The sequence below is a fragment of the Desmodus rotundus genome, chromosome 7 (genome assembly GCF_022682495.2).
Source record: "Desmodus rotundus isolate HL8 chromosome 7, HLdesRot8A.1, whole genome shotgun sequence".
Taxonomy (NCBI): Eukaryota; Metazoa; Chordata; class Mammalia; order Chiroptera; family Phyllostomidae; genus Desmodus; species Desmodus rotundus.
This window is the reverse complement of record NC_071393.1, coordinates 41576263-41581973: the sequence shown is the minus strand read 5'-3', so window position 1 is coordinate 41581973 and position 5711 is coordinate 41576263.

Sequence of the window (5711 nt, the reverse complement as noted above, 5' to 3'; positions counted from 1 at the left end):
AAGACTCCACATGATCACAGTTTAAGTAGACCAAACGACACTGTCCTGATTGGTCAGAATGGAGCTATTTTGATTGGTCAGTGAGGATGCTGATGGGGGATATAGCTATGCAGCTGTGATTGGATGGGGGAAAGTCTCAGTGCTATTGGTTGAAATAAGATTTCAGGAACTCCTTTATAAGGGCTGGCTCATATGGCAGGAATACAGTGCAGGCAGGCAGTTCAGTACAAGAGACAGGCAGTTCAGCCCAGGTTTCTCCCTGAAGCCTGACTTGTGTGACAGCCCCTTGTTTAAAAACAAGGCTGATAAGCTCTGTTCTTATAAAATTTTTAAGCCCAGTTTGTCACTAGAAGCCCTTCTTCATAGGTATCTTCTTCCTTAAGGTCTATAGGAGTTAAGTTCAAAAAACAGGTCAGGACCAAAGAAGACTACTCAAGCAGAGTAGTGCCTTGTCACAGAAATAATTTGGTTAAAACAGTGCCGCTGCACGGATACCATTTAACCCTTCACGCTGGCCCTTGACTTATCATCATCTCTGACACAGGAGTTTTTGGAATCCCCAGATCAGTTTCTACCTCCCGCCCTGGCCACCACTTGAGAATTTATCCTAACCATTCCTGAGTCTATGGTTTATGATTTCAAGACTCAAACTCCCAGGTGGAAACCTTTGATTTGTCAGTTTCCCTGTTTCTTATGAAGACTCGCCCAAATAGGAAGAGTGTCCAGATATTGCTTAACTTTTGAAAAAATCAATAAACTCTCATTACAGGAAACAAAATGCTCAGATTTGTTTCCAATATTGGTTGCCTGTAAACTCCAGGACTCTTAACTAGATAAAAGACACCACCTGGCCACTGTTAAAGTGACCCTCTTCATTAATTATGGGAAACAGCATGATGACAAATAGTACTTTCTTTAAAGCAACTCTGTCACCACCAGTGGATTGGATTTAACGGTTAGTTCTCTTTTGGCTTTTGGTCATACACCACATATGCTTCTCTTAAATAACATCTAAGGAAGTTAGAAGCTATGGAAACTAGAGAATTATGTGTTCTAGGCCCAGCTAAAATAAAATTTACTTTCTAAAATAAGAATTTAAAAATTATATTTTTGTATAATTTGATTTTATATGGTTTATTGTAATTTTAGAATCTAGGCTAAAGAAGCTAGGAGTCAAATGTGTTGTAGATGTAAATTACACCTCATGGTGTTAAAACTGACAAAAACTACAATGGAGCACAGAGGGTCTTTAACGTAGTGAAACTACTCTGTATAGGGGTACTATAGGGGCGAATACACAAGGTCTGTCCATAAAGTATCCAACCACGGAATATGAAAAATAGAGACATTTACTGAGGAAGATACAAGATACAAGAAACACTGTACATAGGACAATGACACCTCAGACCCCTTTGAGGTAGGCAACTTGGGACCTCATAAAGTTCTCCCAGTCTCTCTTCCACTGTTCAAAACACTCTGCAAAATCCTTAGCTGGAATCACCATCAGCTGCCCTGTTGTATTTTCCTGAATCTCGTTAATGGTCTGAAATCTCTTCCCTTTTAAAGGTGATTTTAGTTTTTGGAAAAGTCAGAAGTTGCAGGGCCCCAAATCTGGGCTGTAGCGGGGGTGGGTCACCTAAGTGATTTGATGTTCTGCCAAAAAATTCTGCATGAGACATGATGCATGAGTGGGCACCTTGTTGTGATGAAGCTGCCAATCACCAATTGCCCATAAATGCGGCTATTTTCATTGTAACACATCTCTCAACCAATGAAGAATATTGAGGTAGTACTCCTCATCAACTGTTTGGACTGGAGGGGTGTACTCATGACGGACAACAACGTGCTCTTGATCTTGCTGCAACTTTGCCGCACCTTCTTTGGGCTTGGAGAACCAGGCAACTTCCACTGGGATGACTGGGTCTTCATTTCCAGATCAGAGCCATAGACCTACGATTCGTCTCTGGTTATGAACTTCTTGACGGAATCTGGTTCATTGGTAGCGGTTTGATTCAAGTCATTAGCAACTGCAGCACGATGTTCCCTTCTGTTCTGGTAACAGAATATGTGGAATGAATTTTGCTAGGATGCATTTCATACCAAGATCCTTAGTCAACATCTCGGACACAGTTTTTGGAACCCCCAGATCAGCTTCTAGTTCTCACACTGTCAGTCGCCGATCTTTGTTGATTGCACCCCATACAAGTTCAACATTCTCAGGTGTTCTTCTTGTTGGAGGCCTTCCAGAACATGGATACATTTCAACAGATTCTTGATCACCCTTCAAGGATTTGTGCCACACTTTTATTTGTGCTGAACACGTTGCATCATCCCCAAAAGCCATCTGAATAGTTTCCATGGAGGGTTGATTAAGCTTATTGCAAATTTGATGCAGATTCATTGCTCTACTGGCTCAGTCATTTTGAATGTGAGGACTACACAGTACACATGCTCACTCAATGGGTCTACCTCCCCTACTGACTAGTACAGCGAAACCATCATTGTTTACGCGTGAGCATACAGTCCGCCCTCCTTAACATTACATTGATGTCATGCAGAATATTCTCCTTGTATTAACTACGGTTGGACTCTTTCTGGTCAGACCTCGATCATTATGAATTTATCTTAATCCACAGAAGGTACAACAGTGAGAGTGAACCCTAGTGTAAACTATGGATTTTGTGTGATTATGATGTCTCCATGTAGGTTCATGATTTGTAAGAAATGTACTGCTCTGGTGAGGTACATTGATAATTGGAGAGGCTATACATGTGAGGGGACAAGGGATATATGGGCAATCACTGTACTTTCTGCTCACTATTGCTGTCAACTTAAGACTTCCCTTAAAAAATAAAGTCCGTAAAATTACTACGATTTGAAGTCGTAATAATTTTAATTATTTTCCATTAGGAAATTACAATGCTAACAGGCAAAATATAAATGAATATGGTAGTTTCCAAAGATGGCAAAGATGCCTGTTAGACCTTTGACTTGTTTGAGAAACTAAATGGAGTGAAAGTGACACGGTGCCAGTTCTGGGCCTAGACTTTAAAAACACCAGCTGCTTTAATTTCTGCAATCTCGAAGTCAACCACCACGTGAGGAGTCTGATACCACCATCGTGTAAGGAAGCCTAAACTAGCCATATAAAGAGTTCCAGTGGGGAGAGAGAGATGACTAATCCACCACAAACTGTATCGACTTTTCTGGTTGAGCCGCCAGACTTGGGAATGCAGAAGCTATCTGGCTAGTCCAGCTCCAGGAGGGGTCGTGACGAACAGACAAGATGCACAGCTGAGCCTGTCTATCTCAGATTGCAAAATCGTGAGAAATGAAACATTTTGCTTTTTAAAGAAATGAAATTCCCTGGCAGTGTGGCTCAGTTGGTTGGAGTGTCGTCCCATAACTGAAAGGTCATGGGTTCAATTCCTAGTCAAGGCACCCAAACCTAGGTTGCAGGTTTGATCCCTGGTTGGGGTGCATATGGGAGGCAACCAACCAATGGATGTTTCTTTCTCACACTGACGTTTCTCTCTCTCTTCCTTTTTCTCTCTCTTCCTCTCTAAGAGTAATGAAAAAAATGTCCTTGGCTGAGGATAAAAATATGAACTAAGTTTTGGGTTTGTTTCTTACATGTAAATCTCACATTTTGGGTTATTTCTTGAGTAATAAATAACTGGAATAGAAATTAGTACCTACAAGTGGGGTACAGCCATGACTGACAGGCAGCAAAGGGGACTGTGGAGAATGGGAGGGAAGATGTTACTGAAACACAGGGAACCTGTGCTACATCTTTTGGTGTGACTATCACTTTCAGTGATGTGGAAAATTAAAATTGGACCTAATGAAATTTTGAATCTGGACATGTTTATTTCCAGGCATAATTTGGCAACTAAATTTGGTTACGTTTAGCTGCCTATGATAATACATTGCAGGAGAGAGATGAAATAAAGAAGGAATATTTCAGTATTCAAGGAGACTAAACAGGAATTTTCTGTGTTGTATTGCTAGCTTTTCCAGACAGCAAGACGAAATTCAAAGTAAAAATGACCTCAGGGCGAAGACCAAATCTGGGTACTGCTAGTAAAACATGGACTCAGAGTCAGTTCCAAATTGAGAGTTAAGACCTCAGAATTTTAATAGAATTAAAATTCTAATTTTAAGCACCTCTTATCTAGACAAAACTATTTCTAACCATCTTAAGGTCATGCACTTTTTAAACTATATTTTATTGCTCTGGCTGGTGTGGTTCAGTGGATTGAGTGCTGGCCTGTGAACCAAAGAGTTGCTGGTTTGATTCCCAGTCAGGACACATACCTGGGTTGCAGGCCAGGGCCCCAGTAGGAGGTGTGCCACAGGCAACCACACATTGATGTTTCTCTCCCTCTCCTTCTCCTTTTCTTCCCCTCTCTTTAAAAATAAATCTTTTTAAAATTATATTTTATTGATTATGCTATTACTGTTGTCCTGATTTTTTCCCCTTGGCCCCCTCCACCCAGCACACCCACTCCCTCCAGCAATCCCCCCCCCCGCCACTATTCACATTCATGGGCCATGCATATAAGTTCTTTGGCATATACTTTTCCTATACTGTACTTTACATCCCCATGGCTATTCTGTAACTACCTATCTGTACTTCTTAATCCCCTCACCTCTTCACTCATTCTCCTCCCCTACCCCTCTGGCAAACTTCTGGTAACTAACTTCTTTTCTCTTGCGTTTCAAAGTCTCTCTTTATCTTTCACATTTAGCCTTTTAATAATGATGTGTCTTGGAGTGGGCCTCTTTGCTTCCATCATAATTGGGACTCTCTGCACTTGGAAACTCAGCTGGTAGGGTTAGGAGCCTGCAGACAGAACTCACATGGACTTGCATGTCTATTTCCTTCACCAAATTAGGGAAGTTTTCTTTCATTATTTTTTCAAATAGATTTCCAATTTCTTGTTCTTTCTCTTCTCCTTCTGTCACCCTCTATGAGGTGAATGTTGGACCTCTTGAAGTTGTCCCAGAGGATGTTTATACTATTTTCATTTTTTTGGATTCTTTTTTCTTTATGTCGTTCTGTATGTTTTTTTGTTTCCTCATGTTCCAAATCATTGATTTGATTAACAGCCGCATTCACTCTACTGTTGTTTCCCTGTAAATTGTTCTTTATTTCAATTAGTGTATCCTTCATTTCTGAATGGATGTTTTTTATGCTGTTGAGGTCCTCACTAATTTCCTTGAGCATCTATATAAACAGTGTTTTGAACTCTGCACCTGATAGATTGCTTATCTCCATTTCATTTAGCTCTTTTTCTTGAGTTTTTACCTGTTCCTTCATTTGGGCCATGTTTCTTTGTCTCCTTGTTTTGGCAGCCTCCCTGTATTTGTTTCTATGGATTAGGTAGAGCTTCTTTGACTTTGTGTCTTGGTAGTGTGGCCTAATGTAGTAGGTGTCCTGTAGGGTCCAGTAGCACAGGCTCACTTATCACCCAAGCTGGGTACTCGAGGTGGGCCCTTCGTGTGGGCTGAGTACACCCTCCTTTTGTAGTTGAGCCTTAGTTGCTGTTGGCAGATCAATAGGAGGTATATACCCAGGCCGCTCAGCTTCAAGGACTAGCCATGACCACCAACCACCAACCTCTGCCCTTTGTGGAGGATCAGCTGTGGAGGGAGAGGGTGGTGGTGCTCCAACTGGTCTGTAGCTGTCCATTGGGAGAGCTGGCCCT